The sequence below is a fragment of the Pantherophis guttatus genome, chromosome 17 (assembly GCF_059756535.1).
Source record: "Pantherophis guttatus breed Tessera chromosome 17, ASM5975653v1, whole genome shotgun sequence".
NCBI classification, from domain to species: Eukaryota; Metazoa; Chordata; class Lepidosauria; order Squamata; family Colubridae; genus Pantherophis; species Pantherophis guttatus.
The window spans coordinates 16,292,347-16,310,944 of NC_142079.1; the positions used below are offsets into that span (position 1 = coordinate 16,292,347).

The 18,598-nt window shown below is 41.5% G+C and overlaps 1 long non-coding RNA gene across 1 annotated transcript; it reads right to left on the reverse strand.

Moving 5' to 3' along the window:
• Positions 1-2,667: 2,667 nt before the first annotated feature.
• Positions 2,668-17,505, reverse strand: LOC132709554 (uncharacterized). The gene is made up of 4 exons (XR_009620586.2): positions 17,208-17,505; positions 15,887-15,953; positions 3,350-3,416; positions 2,668-2,750 (listed from the first exon to the last, which is right to left on the reverse strand). It is a non-coding gene; the product is annotated as an uncharacterized LOC132709554 (long non-coding RNA).
• Positions 17,506-18,598: the final 1,093 nt, after the last annotated feature.

Genomic DNA, 18,598 nt, shown 5'->3' on the forward strand with positions numbered 1-18,598 from the left:
CCCTGAACTGAAAGAGAAATGCTGGGAGATGAGCAGGGAATGAAAGCTGGTAAAAAGCTGGTGACTCCAGCCTCAAAGCAAGCCTGTTTTTCTCTCTGGCAGCTGATATAACTAATTGCCCAAAGCTCTGTGTGTGTGAGTTCACAAGGTACCTGGGGAAGAGGACTGGCTCTTAGTAATAGTGTGTAGCCAGGAGCAAGTTACTCCAGAGTGACCTTGGTGAGAGTAGGGTTCGATTATAAAGGCATGTTATGTATATGTTTGTAGTAAATTTACAGTTACAGACTAACGAGTCAGAAGGGACCTTGTAGGTCATCTAGTCCAACCCCCTGCTCAAGCAGGAGACCCTACACCATTTCTGACAGATGGCTGTCCAGTCTCTTCTTGAAAGTCTCCAGTGATGAAGCTCCCACAACTTCCAAAGGCAACTTCTGTTCCATCGGCTGATTATTCTCCCTGTCAGAAAATTCCTCCTTATTTCTAGGTTGACTCTCTCCTTGATCAGTTTCCATCCGTTATTCCTTGTCTGGCCTTCGGGTGCCTTGGAGAATAGCTTGACCCCCTCCCTCCTCTCTGTGGCAGCCCCTCAAATACTGGAAGACGGCTATCATGTCTCCCCTGGTGCTTCTCTTCACTAGACTAGCCAGGCCCAGTTCCTGCAACCGTTCATCGTACGTTTTAATCTCCAGTCCCCTCATCATCCTGGTTGCTTTTCTTTGTACTTTTTCCAGAGTCTCAACCTCTTCGTTATAGTCTGGTGACCAAAACTGGATTCAGGATTCTAGGTGTGGTCTTACTAGGGCTTTATAGAGTGGTATTAGTACCTCCCTTGATCTTGATTGGATCCCTGTATTAATGCAATTTAGGATTGTGTTGGCTTTTTTGGCTGCCATTGCACAGTTAGCTCATATTTAACTGTTTGTCCACTAAGACTCCAAGATCCCTCTCACAGTTTCTGCTATTAAGCCTGGTTTCACCCAGTCTATATGTATACTATTGGTTTTTCTTGCCTAAGTGTAAGACTTTATTTTTCTCTACATTGTACTGAGTACTGAGCAAGACACCCAAAGAATTGAAGTACAGCGTTTATGGAATATCAAGTAGCTAAACCACAAAAGAGGATGAGCAAAACAGACTGAGGCTAAATCCCAGCAAGGCAGAACTGCCCCAGTTCCATGGGTGTTCCATTTATTGCTCCAAAGCAGTCCTATTGACTGCAACTTCTGGGAAAGCTGGGGGAAGCTGCGGCCAGGAATGCTGGTGTTAACCTAAAAGCCCAGGCCATCTTCCCCAGGTAGAATCTGCTTATCCTGCAGGGACCAGGAGGAGGGAATACTGCAGATGTGAGAGATTCCCAGAGACTCCCAGAAAAGGGGCTTCTTGGTTGCAGTGTGCCCAAGAGTTCACAGTTGCCCATCCTTCTCACATTTCCTTTTCTTCAGGAGTTAATCCTGAAGGGCAGCCCTTAAATTGGACAGCAACCGACTCTACTTAATGTTGATCGTTTTATGGCTGTTTTGAACTCTAAACCTTGTAAACCACCTAGAGTTGCAGGGGTAATTGTTGGTAATAAATACATTCCTTCCACTACTCAACAGCTGATCTACTGTATTTGTAGCTATAAAATTGTAATGGATGATTACAGCCATAAGGTACAAGCTTGCATGTTTGGGTTTGTATATGTATTTTTAGAGAGAGGTTTTGCCCTCTAAAACTGAAGTTGTCAACACTTTTGTGTGCATTTGCAGGTTACTGAGCTGAATGAACCTCTTTCAGATGGAGAGAGAAACCTGTTATCTAGCCAGGGAATCTTTCTGGTGACTCAGCAGCAGCATTGAGCCCTGAAAGCTGATGAGAATGAAAAGAAGCTGAAAAGACTGAAAGCACAGAAGGAGAAAAGGGAGAACACAATGATGTCTTGGCTTCCCAAGATAAGTTCTTAACCAAAAACTCTGGTGATATTCAGTGAGAACAAGAACGAAAGACGATTATTGCTGCTATTTGGCTAAAGTACTCCAGAGGCAAAGAAAAGCAGTGTGGTGGATGCCACTGAGGTTGCTTACAAGGAAGGCTGTGAAATGGCTGCTGGCTAGCCATTGGGCGAAGGTATTCCAGGGTTGGACACGTGGAATGAGGAAGAGCACCTCACTTTGGATGTCAACCAGCAGGAAGAGGAAGCCAGGGAGGGCACCACCTGAAGAACTTTCGGATCCCAGCTCTCCATCCATTATCACCTCACTGCCCTCATTCAGCAGTCACATCATGTGCCTAGTGTATATCTGTCTGTCTGGCCAAATGTGCTGCTGCGGAGACAGTGCTGTATGGCTTAGCATTGTGGCAAGTTTTTATATAATTTATATAATTTTATTATAAAGGTAAAGGTTCCCCTCGCACATATATGCTAGTCGTTCCCGACTCTAGGGGGTGGTGCTCATCTCCGTTTCAAAGTCGAAGAGCCCTGTCCAAAGACATCTCCGTGGTCATGTGGCTGGCATGACTCAATGCCAAAGGCGCATGGAACGCTGTTACCTTCCCACCGAAGGGTGTCCCTATTTTTCTACTTGCATTTTTTACCTGCTTTTGAACTGCTAGGTTGGCAGAAGCTGGGACAAGTAATGGGAGCTCACCCCATTATGCGGCACTCAGGATTCGAACCGCTGAACTGCTGACCTTCCGATCGACAAGCTCAGAGTCTTAGCCACTGAGCCACCACGTCCCATAATTTTATTGTATCAAAATATAAAATACAGCTGAAAATAAAGATAACAGGGAAGGAGAAAAGAGGAAAAGAAGTGTGGGTTAAAGGGGGGGAAACTCCCCCTTTAGGTTCTCCTGCTTGAGCAGGGGGCTGGACTAGAAGACCTCCAAAGGTCCCTTCCAGCTCATTCTATTCTATTTGAAATTTCCTGACAGAACTTATCAGCACAGTAGAATAAAGATATTAATGTTACAGCCACAACTTTTTACTTTTGCGTACTTAGTGTCCACTAACTGTTTGTATAACAACAGACTTATCTAATCAGCAAATCCCAAAGTCGAACTTTCATCTTTTTTCCAGCCCGAGAACAAAGTCTAGAAGGAGTTTCCAAGTAGAAACAAAACTAGATGTTTTTTTTCTTTGTTTAAAGCAGCTAATATGGCCATCTCAGCTAGCTCCCATCAGTGTCAGCCCTGGAGGCCATCTTTTCCTTGGATCTTCAGGGCTGCCACACTCAGTGCTGTGGGAAACTGGGAGGGGAGAATTGTAGGGAACTGAGGTGTCAAGTTAAATGTCTAACCCATTTGTATCACATCCCCTCATAGTCCTGCAAGGGTTAACATAACCACATATCCCATCATTCCACCTTACCTCTGACTCCTCCCCCTGGGTATAAGAGGTCCCACCACGAGGCCATCCAGCAGTTCCAGATGTGTACCTGTAAGAGAGAGACAAAGGTCAGTGGTTATCAACTGAATGGGCCTAGGACCATTTCAGGCCTGCAATAAAGAAATTAAAAGAAGATATACTTGTGTCTTATGAGTTATTGGGTTAGAGCCATCATCCTCACAGAATGGTAGCAGAGGATGGTTACCCATAACTGAATAATGACTGAACCAGCTGTTTATTCTGAAAAGAAGAACAGAATAAACACAAGAGTTTTCACTCTTGTGAAATGGCTACAAATGGCTGCACAACTGACACCCGGAGGTGCCACAGCAAGAGCCACACTGACTGAGAGTGAGCAGGATGGCGATCTGAACTCACTGCCCAGGAACGAGAGACAGCAAGAGAAAGCAAGCAATCGCAAACAGGAAGCATCTGTTGTAGCCCCGCCCTCTGAGCCTGTCCCATCGGAGGAAGAAAGCTCCGAGCATGAGGAAGAGGAGTCAGCCAGGCCTCCCTCTCCAGGCCCCTCCCCTCTGGCACTGTCTCAGGTGCCGGCCGAGGGAGAGGAGATTAGCAGGGAGACAGGTGGCTCAGATGAGAGCGAGAGAGAGACATCATTCCTGGACGCACGCCTCCGAAGGCGTGATAAACGATTGCAGCAGCTCAGGAGGCATGCTAGGGATTAGAACTGAGTCACTGGACCACACCCCAGAGACTATATAATAGAGGGTGGTGGCCAGTGATCCTTGTGACGAACAAAAGTAAACCTTGGATAGTCACTAAAGCCTCGTCCGGAAACTGCTGAGAGGAATATTATTCTGATTTGACTTTTGTACGCTAAGTATCTTATCTTTCTGTTTTGTGGAAATAAATGCACTTGGCAGACGGTGTGTATATCGCTGCCAAGTTGGAGATAAAGACCTGGGTGTGTGCCAAAGTGTTTCCTTAACCCTCGGCTGGCTGTGTTTGTGTGTGTGTGTGGACGGGGACAGATCAGCATCGCAGAAAGGAGATGAACTAAGGCTATCAATACTGAAGTTAATGGAGACGCCTACCAGTGAAGAAAACCTCATCGCGAACCTCCAAAGCCTTCTCGGAAACCATGGAGCAGCGATCGAGGCCCCAGAGCTGATTCAGGGAACCACCACTCTGGTAAGGGACAGGCCAGCCCAGTCGGATGACCCAGAGCTAGCCGAATCCATTTTTGTGTCCTTTTCCCAGCAGCCATCTTGGAATGGCCAACAACCAAAGGGGAGCCGGGATTCAAACTCAATGGCGTGAAACAGCCAGAGCTCCAAAACAAACGGGGAACATCCCGAAGACAATTGTGAGAAACAAATCCAAAGCAACAGGAGCTCGCCTACCGAGCTTGAGATAGAGAGAGCCATCGAGATTCTAGCAGCAGTGTTCCGCGTTCAAGCCTCCCGTGCCAGCCACAAGCCGTAAACAAACTTCCGAAAGCCAGAGGGACATCAGAGTGACCATGGGCACCGAAGCACCGACCCTGTCACTCCCCAGAAAAGTGTCACACTTCCGCGACAAGCACAGGACATCGACCGCCTACAGACTGACCCCACGGCAGAACTCGAACTCATCACCCCTCCTACTACTGGCACGAGACCCGAGCGAAGAAAACCAACCCAGCAATTTACCTACTCTACGACCTCCTTCGGGCTTCTCTGCTCACCCAGGGACCAGCGTCCATGGATCGGGACCCGCCGCTGCCGCCATGCCGCCGGACTTCAGAAGTCCTCGGTCAACGACCGCGATGACCCCGCGCCTTCTACCGATGTTCGCCGGGGATCCAGCTGCCCAGCAACAGCTTCCGACACTCAGCGTGGAGTCCAGATGCACCAGGGGTGAGTCCAACCTCCCCCTGGCAGGCCTGGGCCTAGGCCTAGGAGCCTTAGCTGCGAGCTCCTCACCCGATGACTTCCAGCGCGGGATGAGCTTCGCACATGCTCAGTCTTCACCTGTAGGGAGAGAAGAAAAAAATATGACTAGCAGTTTTTTTTAACATAAGCTCAAGCATTCCATTACCATATTGTGAATTCACTCACATCCAGGACCATGGACAGCTGCCCTCAGTAAGTAATTGCTCAAATAATTCTGGAACATTACTTGTTAACTTTCCTAAACTACAGGTAGATGGGAGAAATCTTTTAGAATGGAGTCAGCAACTGCAAATAATATTTATGAAAGAAAACATACTTTTCCTAATTTCAAAACCACCCCAGGAACCTTGGACATTTGAAATTGACTGTATCCATCACACGGCTTTTTGTATATTGTTAACCAGCATCTCATCCACTATATATCCAAGCATAGGTAATCACATGACGGTACACGAGGTCATGCAAAAACTTTATAGCCTATTTTACAGTAGAAGTAGAGCCACCACTACAAAGATATCCAGGGATTTTCACTCTGCCAGGCTCAGGCCAGGGGTTCCCATGAGCAAGCATCTTTTGAAGCTTAATGCTACCAGGGCTGAATTACTGCAAAGGGGGAAGCAATCACTGAAGAGAGTATGATGAGCATAGTCATAAACTCCTTAGACAATGGCTGGGACAACTTTGTGACACAACTAGACAGTCTCAGTCTAGAACACTTATCTTTAGACACACTCACCAATCGCCTAATTGCAGAAGATAACCTAAGGAGGGACCGCCATCTATCCAGGAGAGATCCAAGACCTACCAAGAGGGTTGAGTTCCAGGATAGGGCAAAGGGTACTCTAGAATGTTTTTCTTGCGGTTCCAAGAACCATTTAAAAAGGGATTGCCCCAGAAACAATAGGGACAGGGGATACAATGATAGCAGAGGGAGACAATCACCAGATCGCAGGCTCTTTAGGGAACGAGGGCGTGGGTGGTCTCCCAACCCCAGGCGAAACAGTGAGCATAGGGACAGTTCCAGGGACAGTAACCCGGGGTCCATGTACAGGTTCAGATATGGGAAGCCATACTCCAAACAAAAAATAAGCGAGAACATGTGGCTCTTAGACTCAGGAGCCACTAACCACACCACACATAACTCAAATTTATTCATTTCCCTCATAGAGACAGATTTTGAGATCAGCGTGGCCAACCACAGCATTGCCAAGATAATAGGAAAGGGAAGTGTGCACATCCCAGGAATAGGAGAAATAGAAGAGGTGTTATATGTGCCAGAAATACCCTATAACGTGCTAGCCACCACAAAACTTACAATAGACACAAACACCGAAATAATGTTCAAAGAAGGCAGAGTATACTTATCCAATCAAGGGAAAAAGGTTGGGAAGGTAACCATACACGACGGTCTACTTTACTTTACACCTAACAAGCGTAATGAAGGGAGTGTAAACATAAGCACTGTCAATGAGAAAAAGGGAAACACAGAAACAGGAGGGATACACCAGAGGGAAACCAACTGTGTGTCACCAGGTAAAAATACGGTATCTATGGGAAAGCCCATCCATGATAATTGTGCCCACCTTCTCCATAGAAGGCTAGGGCATATCAGTTTCCCAGTTGTTAAGAAAATGTTGGGAGAGCATTTCATACAATCTATTAAGGCAATATATCAGAAACAAATAGCACAAATAATAGTTAATGGTAATCTCACAGAAACTTTTAAAATTGAGAAAGGAACAAGACAGGGATGTCCTTTGTCTCTACTATTGTTTATTTTAACTTTGGAAGTATTGCTGAATAAAATACGGGACTCGGATAACATACAGGGTATTAAGATCAGGCAACATGATTATAGATTATGAACATTTGCAGATGGTTTGGTTGTAACTTTAACCCAACCAGTAAATTCAGTTACAGGTTTGATGGATATAATTAGGCAATATGGTCAAGTGTCAGGGTTTAAAATAAATATAGGGAAAATAAAGATGATAGCTAAGAATATGAATACAAATCAAAAAGAAGAATTGGAAAGAGTAACAGAATGCGAGATAGTGAAAAAGGTTAAGTACTTAGGAATCTTTATTACAATGTCAAATGGGAAATTATACAAGTATAATTATGAATTGTTATGGCATAAAATACAGATAGAGATGGATAAATGGAAAAAATTACAACTGTCTTTGTTGGGAAGAATAGCAGTAGTTAAAATGAATGTTCTGCCCAAGTTTCTATTTCTCTTTCAAATGATACCAATACTTAAAAAGGATGCAAATCTGGAGGAATGGCAGAAAGGTATTAATAACTTTGTTTGGGTAGGGAAGAGACCGAGAGTTAAATTAAAAATAATGCAGGATATACGTGAAAGAGGAGGTTTGAAATTGCCCAATCTAAAATTGTACTATGAAGCAGCTGTTTTGTCAGCAATTAGTGACTGGATTAATTTAACAGATGAAAGACTATTGAATATTGAAGAGTATGATTTGCTATATGGTTGGCATGCCTACTTAGTTTATGAGAAGGAGGCGGATAGGACTTTTAAAAGTCACATATTAAGGAATGCCCTCCTGCGTGTTTGGAAAAAATACCAATATAAATTGAATGGCAAGATACCCATGTGGGTAGTACCCAGACATGCGATAGAAAATATAAGTATAGAACAAAGACAGGATGTAATTACTTATAAAGAACTTCTGATTACAGAAAGAAATGTACTACAGTTAAAGCTTTGAATGTATTAAGAGAGGAAAGGGCAATTCAAACCTGGTTTCAATAGGTACAGCTGCAGAATAGATGGAAAAAAGATCAGAAAATTGGTATTACACAAAGTGAAGAAAATTTGATAAAACAAATTAGGGACCAGAGTCAAATGCACATAAAAAGGTTGTATAATATATTGATAGAAATAGACTCGGAGACAGAGTTAGTTAAAGATTGTATGATAAAATGGGCACAAAATTTCGAGGAACCAATAATGATGGAAACATGGGAAAGGATCTGGGTAAGAAATGTAAAATTTACACAAGCTCAAAATTTGAGAGAAAATTTTTATAAAATGTTTTATAGATGGCATTTGGATCCCAAAAAATTAGCTTGCATGTACCCAAACCTACAACCCAAATGTTGGAGATGTGATCGTGATGATGCTACCTATTTTCATGTTTGGTGGACTTGTAAAAAAGTTAAAGCATTTTGGATAAAAATATGGTGGATTATTCAAAATATTTTTTAAAAAAGGATAAAGTTTACTCCACAGTTGTTTTTGTTAGGTATAATTACAGATTGTACGGCTATAGAGACTAATTTGATTCTGAACTTAATAACTGCAGCAAGACTCTTGGTGGCGCAGTACTGGAAGAAGGAAGATTTACCTACTATTCAAGAATGGATATTAAAAGTAGTAAATTTAGCAGAAATGGCAAAAATTTCAGCATATCTAAAGGACCATTCAAATGAGAAATATATGTTAGAATGGAGAAGATGGATTGATTATATTCAAGGCAAATATCGGACTAAAAAATTTCAAATAGCTTACGAATGATCAAAGAGATTTTATAAAGTACTTAAATTTAGTTTAGTAAAAGGGGAGTTAAAAGTTCAAGAGGTGGATAGGAGGCTATAGATAATTAGCTTATGTTAGCTTATGATTGTTAAAAGTTATACCCTGTATTTTGCTCTGGGAAGTGGGGGGGGAGGGAGGGGAAGGGGAGGGTTGGAAGGGGAGGAGAGAGGGGGAAGGGGAAATGTCTGTAAAACTTTTTAAAACTTTTCAATAAAAAAAAAAGAAAATGTTGGAATGTACCGAGGGTTTAAAAGTAAAAGATTGTGAGAATTATTTAGAGTGTTCCGTTTGTAAGCGCTCAAAAATTAAGGTCAAAGCGAGGCCTAAGAAATCAGAGCGGACTACTGACTCTACCTTTCAATTAGTACACATGGACCTAGTGGGGCCATTGAAATCATCCATTAGGCATAGTAAAAGATTTTTTCTAACCATTGTGGACGACTATGGTTATGTATATTCACTCAGACATAAAAATGAAGCATTCCAAAAATTCAAAGAATTCTATAAAAGAGTGGAACTACAACATGGCACCAAAATCAAGCAGATAATGACTGACCGAGGTACAGAATTCATGGCCAGAGACTTTACGAAATGGTTAAGGGAAAGGGGCATATTGCATTTCACTTCTCACCTTTTTCCCCTTTTCAAAATGGAGTCGTAGAACGTAAAAACGGCGTGCTCCAAACAATGGTGAGATGTGTCCTAGAAGACGCAGGGATGAGCCAATCATTCTGGTCAGAGGCATTGCATTACTCCAACTATACACTGAACAGATTGTGGTCAAGTTCAATTAATAAAACCCCATATGAGATAATGTATGAGAAAACCTAACCTAGCCCACCTGCATATATTTGGTGTCCCAGCGGACATTCATATCCCCAGACAACTAAAAAAGAAAGGAGAAAAGATATCCAAAAGACTAAGATTCATGGGGTATGAACCAGGAACAAAAGGTTTCAGGTTCGTGGATTGCAATAACAAGTTTATTGTGTCTAGATCTGCGGACTTTCATGAACATTCAAATTGGTCAAGGCTTCATTCCAATGACATTTTTCTTGGCGGGGATATGCACTCATATAAACAAAAGGATGAGGAACCAATCACTGAAAAAGCAAAAGAAACCAAAACACACAGGCCCAAACACCATGAACTAAGGGCCGAGGAATGGAAGGAGGGGCATCCCACTTTGAACTTAGATAGTCTCACTAACAAAGAAGCTGAGTACCTGCATGAAACAGACACACCTCCTGACAGACCAGTCAGAACGAATAGAAACAAAATACCAAAGAGACTTGAGGATTACGTCATGTCTATACATACAGGCAATATCACACCCAGTTCCTATGAAGAGATACCCGACCTTCCCCAGGAAGAGAAAGAAAAATGGAAACAAGCCATGGAAAGGGAAATGGAGAGTCTTAGGGACCTGCGAGTATACTCACCAGCTCAAGTACCAGAAAACAAAAAACCAATAGGGACCAAGTGGGTGTTCAAGGTCAAGGCACTAGAAAACAATAAAGTATTGTAAAAAGCAAGGCTAGTCGCACAAGGCTTCGCCCAGACGTACCCAGAGGACTACACAGACACCTACTCGCCCATGGTCAGGGCTGAGAGTGTCAAGAGTGCCCTAGTAATAGCCACCATCCTGGGACTAGAAGTATTTCAATTCGATGTGCAAACTGCATATCTTCATGCAGAATTGGATAAGGAAATTTACGTCAAGGCCCCACCAGGATACAATGAAGGAAAAAACAACACATGGCTTCTGAATAAAAGTTTATATGGACTCAAGCAGTCAGGCAAAAGGTGGTACGATTGTCTAGCCAAAGCCCTCAACTCTATGGGCTTCACCGCCACTTCAGCGGATAAATGCTTCTTCATAAAGAGAGAAAAAGAATCATTTGAAGGCATCCTGTAGAGACCTGTAGAGGTCTCAAAATGCTTAATTTAAGATTGTATTACGAGGCAGCTGTGCTCTCAGAAATTAGTGATTGGATTAATTTAACAGAAGAGAGAATATTGAATATTGAAGGGTATGATTTGTTATATGGATGGCATGCATATTTACTATATGATAAAAAGGTGGATAAGAATTTTAAAAGTCATATTAAGAAATGCATTATTATGTGTATGGAAAAAGTATCAATATAAACTAAATAATAAATTACCTGTTTGGACAATACCTAGACATATGATAGAGAATATAAATGTGGAGCAGAAACAAGATGTGATTACTTATAAGGAGCTTCTTATTTTGGAAAGAGGTATACTGCAATTAAAGTCTTTAGAGGTATTAAAGGAAGAAAGGAAAATTCAAACCTGGTTTCAGTATGGGCAGTTGTATACTAGGTGGAAAGAAGATCAGAAAATTGGCATTTTGCAAAATGAAGAAAACCTAATAAAACAAATCAGGGATCAAAGTCCAACGCATATTAAAAGGTTGTATAATGCATTGATAGAAATAGATTCAGAAACTGAATTAGTGAAGGATTGTATGATAAAATGGGCACAAAACTTTGGGGAATCAATATCTATGGATGTATGGGAGAAAATATGGATTAGAAATGTGAAATTTACCCAAGCCCAAAATCTAAGAGAAAATTTCTACAAAATGTTTTATAGATGGCATTTAGATCCCCAAAAGTTAGCCTGTATGTACCCGAGTTTACAACCTACATGTTGGAGATGTAAATGTGATGATGCAACGTATTTTCATGTATGGTGGACATGTAAGAAAATTAAGGCATTTTGGATTAAGATATGGTGGATTATACAAAACATTCTTAAAAGGAAGATAAAATTTACTCCACAGTTGTTTTTATTGGGTATAATTTAAGGATGTACAGTTATAGAGACTAATCTGATTTTGAATTTAATAACTGCAGCCAGACTTTTGGTGGCGCAATATTGGAAGAAGGAAGAAATACCTACTATTGAAGAATGGACATTAAAAGTAACTAATTTGGTGGAAATAGCTAAAATCTCTGCATATTTGAAGGACCGTTCGAATGAAAGATATGTACTGGAATGGAGAGGATGGATTGACTACATACAAAACAAATATGGGACTAAAAAGTTGCAAATAGCTTATGAATGAAATATTTAGATGATTTTTGTTTTTACTTTGACATTTTAGTACCTATGGCAGAGTTAAAGAGTAAGGGGAAGTTAAGAGTTTATAGTTAGTTTGCTTATGTTAGATTATGTTTGTTAAATGCAATACCCTGTATTTTGCTCTGGGAAGTCGTGGGGAGGGAGGGAGAGGGGAAGGGGTGGGGGAAGGGGAGGGAATTTGTTTGTAAAACATTTTAAAACTTTTCAATAAAAAAAATGAAGGCATCCTTGTCTATGTGGACGATATATTATACATAGGGAAGCAAAAAACCAAATGTGACAAGTTTGCCGCTGAATTAGGGAATAATTTCTCATTAAAATCACTAGGGAAAATAGACAAATACTTAGGGGTCCAAGTGACCAAAACTGACAAAGGTTTCCGACTCTCGCAAAAAGAAAAAAATCATAGAACTATTATCAAAATGTAATATGTCAGAGGCAAAACCCAGCGAAACCCCCATGCAACCACATTTTCTAAAAAATATGTACAATGAAGCTGAACCCTTCATTGACAACAAACTGTACAAGTCTACCATAGGTAAAGTGACCAGATTTTAACATTGGTAAAGCGGGACACCATTGTGGGCGTGGCTTATTTTGTGGCTGTGGCCTGGAGGTCATGTGACTGGGTGGGCGTGGCTAGCTGGTCATGTGACTGGGTGGCCATGGCTATGTGTATAGGGACTACTCAGAGGGCTGAAAAAAGTCATTTCTGACAGGTCCTCGCACTTTTGACTGGTCCTCACACTTATGACCATCCTCACATTTATGCCCGTGCAGCATTCTAAACAACCATGTCACTCATTTCACAACTGCTTCTCTTCACCATGATGACAAGATAGGGCAAAAATGTAAAATGTGAGGACAGTCGTAAGTTCGAGGACTGGTCAAAAGTGTGAGGACCAGTCAAAAATAACTTTTTCAGCCCTCTGAGGAGTCCATATGCACAAAACGACTAACCAGAGGGCTGAAAAAAGTCATTTCTGACAGGTCCTCGCACTTTTGACTGGTCCTCACACTTATGACCATCCTCACATTTATGCCCGTGCAGCATTCTTAACAACCATGTTACTCATTTCACAACTGCTTCTCTTCACCATGATGACAAGATAGGGCAAAAATGTAAAATGTGAGGACAGTCGTAAGTTCAAGGACTGGTCAAAAGTGTGAGGACCAGTCAAAAATAACTTTTTCAGCCCTCTGAGTAGTCCATATGCATAAAAGGATACAGCAATAGAGAGGGATGAAGGAAGGGAAGGGAAATTAGAGTAGGAGTGAGGGTAAGAGAGGGAGGAAGAGAGGAGGAGAAGGAGAAAGGAAGAGGAAGTAGGGAGGAGAAGAAGAGGGGGTGGAAGAAAAAGTAAGAAGGAAAGAAAAGAGAGAGGTGGTAGGTTTGTGGAGAAAGATTGCTGTACAATAAAAAAGATGAAAGGGAAGAAAGCCAATCCCAAACAAATATAAAGATATTATGATAAAGAATGAATTGTTAAACTTTAAAGAATAAAAGAGAACAAATATGAATAAATAGCAATAATTAGAAACACACATACAAACATACAATGTATTTTCTTTGAACAGAATATTTGGCCGGTTCACAAATTTAAACAGTGTTTAGTCATTTCAATTAAATTTACAATTTCTATATTTCCTTTTTGCCATATTTATTCCTCATCTATTTTTTTAAAAAAACAATATTACCCTTCATCGTCATCTTTAATCTTAATCAAATTCAATTTTTCCCTTCTATTCTATATTATACCCCTTCCCATTGTCATCTATTTTTATATCCATCCTCACATTGGTTAATTATGTAATTATGTAATACAGTTGTTTAATACAAATTCAACATTTTAATACAAATCAATTAGTTATATAACTATCTTTTTTGTATATTAATCAATATGAACGTGAATATTCCAATTATTTCCATGCAATCCAATTTCTTACAAATCAATTAATTATATTTACCAATAATAATAAACCAAATAATTTCCTCCATATATTCCTCCAAACCACAACTTAACCATTTCTGCTTTCAACACAATATACAATTAATAGTATCTCAATTATTACAATTCCCTAGTTAAATAGAGTTTTTTTTCTTTTGTGTTTTAAAATCTTGAACTCTCCTCTTTTGCCCTAAATTTCCCATTGTTTGCAGTTTTGCATCTACCTTTTTTTGGTGAGGAAAAAGAAAAAGAAATCTCTCTCTACCTCATTTTGTCACGTTGCAGCAAAGACCTTGCTTTACTTTCACTTTCGCTTTTTCAGCATAGCTAGGGGAAAAAAAATCTGCTCCAGGAACTCTTTGCAGCTAGCAACAGAACAGAGCCCTGCGCAAAACAGCTGAGAGCAAATCAGCTGAGAGTGGGGAAGCCGAGCTAATCAACTTGTGCTAATTAACCTATGCGGAAGCTGTAAGGGGCTTTTTTTCTATTTTTGCAGGCATCGGTCTACTCATTTGTTTTCTTTTAACACTGATCAGTTGTAGGGCGGCCTTTTGAAGCCCCGCGGCAAGAGTTTAAACAGTTTTTTTCCCTCTAGCCATCAGCTGGGACTCAGGAGGCGGAATGAAAAATCGGGACTTTTTTAAAATGCGGGACAAATTGCTAAAAATCGGGACTATCCCGCCAAAAGCAGGACGTCTGGTCACCTTAACCATAGGGTCACTACTGTACATAGCTGATTGGACAAGACCAGACATCGCTTTAGCTGTCAACCTACTATCTAGACATGTGAGTAAGCCTACAACTCTACACTGGGATGCCATCAAAAGGTTACTCAGGTACCTAAAATACAGTATTAATGCCCACTTATGCCTTGAACCAGACCTATCCATGAAACCAAAGTTAATCTGTTATGCAGACGCTGACTGGGCGGGAGATATCAAAAGTAGGAAAAGCACTTCTGGATACGTATTTTTCCTCAACAACAGCCCTATACATTGGTACACAGGAAAACAAAAACTAGTAGCCACCTCTACCACTGAGGCAGAATTCGTCTGCTTGTGTCTAAAGCCGCAAATAACCTAATATGGTTTGATGACTTACTCAGTGATATTTGGACTGAACCATCATACCCAATAATTATCCATGAGGATAATAATAATAATAATAATAATAATAATAATAATAATAATAATAATAATAATAATAATAATAATTAATAATAATAATAATAATAATAATAATAATAATAATAATAATAATAATAATAATAATAATAATAATAATAATAATAATAATAATAATTTTATTTCTATACCGCCCTTCTCCCGAAGGACTCAGGGCGGTGTACAGCCAATTTAAAAACACAAAACACAACAATGATTAAAAATTTAAAATGATTAAATAAATTTGGCTCAATTTAAAACCCCAGAAATTTAAAATACCCCAATTTAAAATTATTATGTTGATAGCCCGGCCTGGCGGAACAACAGGGTCTTCAGTGCGCAGCGAAACACCCGGAGGTCGGAGATCTTACGTATTTCCGGGGGCAGTTCATTCCACAGGGCTGGGGCTCCCACAGAGAAGGCCCTCCCCCTGGGTGTCGCCAGCCAACATAATAAAGCAGCCATAGAAATATCAAAGGCCGATATCGTGGGACAGAGATCAAGGCACATTGACATTAAGTGTAAACATGTTAGACAATTCTCAGAGATTGGTTTTATTAAGGCCATACACTGTGACACTGAAGAGCAAACCACTGATATACTTACCAAACCTTTACCTCACAAACAACACGCGTACCTCACGTCAAAAATATGTGTCTATATGTAAATCATGTAACCTTGCGCATGTAACGTGTGTATGTAAATACCATGTACCTACCATCAGTTAGACATTTAGAGGGATTTTTGTCAAGTTAAATGTCTAACCCATTCGTATCACATCCCCTCATAGTCCTGTAAGGGTTAACATAACCACATATCCCATCATTCCACCTTACCTCTGACTCCTCCCCCTGGGTATAAGAGGTCCCACCACAAGGCCATCCAGCAGTTCCAGATGTGTACCTGTAAGAGAGAGACAAAGGTCAGTGGTTATCAACTGAATGGGCCTAGGACCATTTCGGGCCTGCAATAAAGAAATTAAAAGAAGATATACGTGTGTTTTATGAGTTATTGGGTTAGATCCATCATCCTCACATGAGGAGATATATAGTCATAATAACATTCCTTTCTCCGAGAGTCAAGGTCACTCTGCCCTGCACCTGGAGGGGTGTGGCTGGGAGGCATCTCCAGTCGGGACGGTGCATTGATTGGACCATGTGATGGACATGTGGGTGCAGGGGAAGGGACTTGGACTTTCACTTGGGTGGGGAAAACCTGGAAGCTTTCTGATTCGGGTTTTCCCAGATGGTGCCAGTATGACATCACTAATAAAATGGAACTTTGAGGAATTCCTAGCCTCAGGGTCTTCTTTCGTTGTGGGTGTAACTTGGAACCTGGACAATCAGTTTTTCCAGCCATTCTTCCATTGGGGAAGTTAGCATATCTTTCCACTCTCACTGTGATCGGCATATACAACAACAAAGTTCCTGACTTTTTTCCCAAGTTCCTTGTCCGCTCACTTGTTCAGTTCTATTTTCATTTTGAGGATTGTTTGTATTAAAATATGAATCTTACCCCAGTATTTCTTCAATTTGTCACAAGTCCACCAAAGATGGTAAAGTTTCTTCTTTACATTTCCAACATATGTTTGAAATACCTTTATGCATCTTTGACAATTGCTTAGGTATTAAATATCTATATCATTTTATTTAAAAAATCTTTTAAGTTATAATTCATAGTCATCCACATGTTTTCCCATTGTGGGTTTCAAATTTTTTTACTTCCGGTTCCGTGGGTGTGGCTTGGTGGGCGTGGCATGGCTTGGTGGGCGTGGCTTGGTGGGCGTGGCAGGGGAAGGATACTGTAAAATCTCCATTCCCACCCCAATCCAGGGGAAGGTTACTGCAAAATCCCCATTTCCTCCCGATCAGTTGGGACTTGGGGGGCAGAGAATAGATGGGGGCGGGGCCAGTTAGAATTTTTACTACTGGTTCTCCGAACTACTCAAAATGTCCGCTACCGGTTCTCCAGAACTGGTCAGAACCTGCTGAAACCCACCTCTGGCTATGGGAGAGGAAAACTGAAATGGCTGCCGGAAGACATCCAGAAAATGGCTTTCTAGGACAGCTTTGAACACCAACATCCAGAAGGAGCCATAAATCCTTCTGTTGTGTTTGCATATGGGGATTCATGCATACAGTCAATCTAATGCCTCACCTTTCAGGGTTTTAATGAAAAGCTAACATCCAGAAGCACTTAATTTGGTGCTTGGTGGAGGGGTCTGTGTCCATGTAGAGTTCATTACAGAAAAAGAAACCATCATGGATCTGAGGCACTTGTTAGGCTGCTCAGCAGGGCTTCAGGAGGCTTCTCCATTCTGCCAGTACTGTCTTGGCCTGGCTACCTTCTAAACTTTGGTGTGAGATGGGTTCTCATGCTTAGATCTGCTTCCCTGTTTTCATGTGCTCCATCAGCCCTTGCTTCTGAGTACTTTCCTCTTGACTTTCAGGGCACAGAGCCCTAGTAATACCATGATGTCATTGCCCAAGCAATGGTTGCCATGGGGACTGGATGACGTGTCATGTAGAAAGTTGCTAGGGATACAGAGCTGGCTTGGAGGGAGGGGAGACAAAACATCTGCAAAGATTCTTTGTCAACACAGGAGAAGAGCAGGAACATAATTCAGAGGAGACACAATAAAAATTTAATTTCCTGGATTCTGAATGTCAGATAGGTCTCACGTGCCAACCGCTCAGATTAATTCCAAGACAGGAACTTGTAGAGTTGAGTTCTGGGAGGGGGGAGGAGCTTCTCCAAAGAGTCCTAAAAAGATAATTTTGAAGACTTAAAATGACGGGGGAGGGGACGTGGGGGGGAGGGAGAGAAAGACAGCAGAAGCCAACTTGGCTGCACAAAAGGCTTTGTGAAAAGGACTCCTGTGGCAAGTGGAAGGAGGTCACCCCAGAAATATGAAGAGAAACGCCTGCCTTTGCAGAAGGAGTGCCAGGAAAGCTAAAATAAACCGAGATTAATGAAGGATGCTCAGGGCAACACAAAGAGTCTCTTCAGAAATTCAAAAGGAAAAGGAAATCATAAACCAGCAGCTTAGTGAAGGAGGAGAGCAGCGGCGGATTAAGGCTCACTGGTGAGCCTTAACCATAAATCTTGGTGCCCCCCTCCTTTGTTTTTTACAAATCTTCATTGGTTGTTTTTTTTTCTTTCTCAACTTTGTGGTGCCCCCTTTGGGCCTGGCGCCCTAAACAGGTGCTTAGTCCGCTTAATGGTTAATCCACCACTGGAGGAGAGAAGAAAAAAGCTAGCGTGGCTTAACTCAGGTGGTGGATGGAGCAGATCCTAAGGGACTCCTTCCAGGTCTGTGTTCATAAGAAGTCCAGATTCCAAGTCATTAATGTAACAGAACAACCCACAAAGATCCTCAAAGAAGACCCTTTAGGCCAAAGGCGCCTCTGGCTCTTTGGGAACATTTTCCCATTCCAGAGTAGTCAAACCTTTGTCTTGTTGGAGGGCTAAGGACCCATTTGTGAAATTTCAACTTCATTGTCCTCCTCTCGGGAGGGCAGGAACGTGGCTGAGAAAACTCAACGGAG